The sequence below is a fragment of the Vidua macroura genome, chromosome 2, assembly GCF_024509145.1.
Source record: "Vidua macroura isolate BioBank_ID:100142 chromosome 2, ASM2450914v1, whole genome shotgun sequence".
Taxonomy (NCBI): domain Eukaryota; kingdom Metazoa; phylum Chordata; class Aves; order Passeriformes; family Viduidae; genus Vidua; species Vidua macroura.
In genome coordinates, this window is record NC_071572.1 from 80,192,649 (window position 1) to 80,194,395 (window position 1,747).

The window sequence follows — 1,747 nt, forward strand, 5'->3', positions numbered from 1 at the left end:
TCTTTAAAATTCCATCTCTCCTGAAAAGTTTTCTCAGCTTTGGTGATATGCCTGACAGTTGAGTATATTCCTAAGATCCCTGGTGGCCTTTTCTGTTTCCAGTCTCCTCCTGTCCTCTGGTAACAAAGAGAACCCAACACCAAATTTTTGTATTTTCAAACACTCCTGTGTATCTTCTTTCCAATAGATTATCTTTTTCCTCATCTAGTGTTAAACATGGCATTTATGTTCAGACTCTGCAGTCTGAACATGCCTGTGCTTTTGAGCAAGGTAATTTAGAGACTCCAGAGAACAAGGCCAGGGCTAAAAGATGAGCTGTGTAGGATTTGCCTGAAACCTGTTGACTGAAAGCTGTTGGTGTTCCCCTTTTCCAATACTTCCAGTTTTTGCTGGAAATATACTCCAGACTTTCACTCATGGACTTTAGAATAACATATCCTTGATTCTTTTGAAACAAAATTTATTGTTTTTTTAATCAGTTATGTTATAGCAAAGTTTTTAGAAATACTGTTGTATCTTCTTACACATTAATTGATGTGTGGTAATGTCCCGGTTTACTGCAGGGCGAGGAATGAAACCTGTAAGTCTTAATAGAAATTTGGGGATCAGAAATTATTTAATTGAGCAAACAAGATCCTGGTCCAATTGCTCCCACTAGTCCACTGATTGCTCAGGGTGCTACTCAAAGTGAAAATTTTGGGATAAGCATTTCCTTGTTGTATGGATAAAGATGTGAACAGCCCAAATTAACAGCTACTCTGTATTATTAGTCAGCTTGTGTCTCCTCTCTCTCCCCTGCTAGTGAACTTACTGTCTCAGGAAACAGCTGCTGCTTTGTTGTATGGAAAACACTTTTTAGTTTCAATCTGCATAAGTAATTGAAAATTTCATTCTTCTTTCTCTTTTCACTCCTTTCATAAGCAAAAAAAGTTACCTTCAACAACATTTAGGACAACATACAGTTTTTCAGCTTTAAGTTTTGTGAAATGACACTTAGAAATTTTTTTTCAGAGGAGTTTTGTTTGTGTTTTTTGTTAATACGCTTTAATGTTAATACGCTTTAATGTTCCATACAGTTTCTGTCTGTGAGACTGATTCAAGTGCACTTGGATCAGGTTCTTATTGGTTGGACCAGCTTATGAATGATGTGACTTGTTTTTACGGAATTTTTAATCAATTTTACTTTTTTTCCCGTCAAGCTGAGTAGTGAAAACTTTAGGTCTTATTTATCTCAAACATTCAGACTTCATCTTAAAATCCACGTACACATCTCTGAATGCTACCAAGGGACTGCCTTGTGGTTTGGCTACCTCATCTAAATGTTAGCTCTCCTGTGTGTTTCATACAGGTGAGAACGAGTTCAGCCATAACAAATGGCTGAATTTTTCTTTCCAGTCATATGATGATGGGCCATACTTCATCTCACGCTTATGTAAGTCCTTGGCTTGTGTTAGAAATTACTGGAATTTAAGATTGTGTGTTTCCTACTCACTGGGAAAAACGTAGAAGGAAAAAGAGTTAATGTTTTCCCCAAAGCCTGAATCTTAGTGGTGAGCCTGCAGTTTGTATCAATAAAAATGCATTAAAATAATTATGAGTTTCTGGAACTGGCTTTTGTTTTGCAGGAACATCAATTTTTATCCTTTGGCAGATTCCAAGTTCTGCAAGTGACATTGTCTGGTTTGTACTTGACTCTTGAGGAGCGGGGGGGGAGAGCTTGTTACAGGAATCCTCGAGTCACACACAT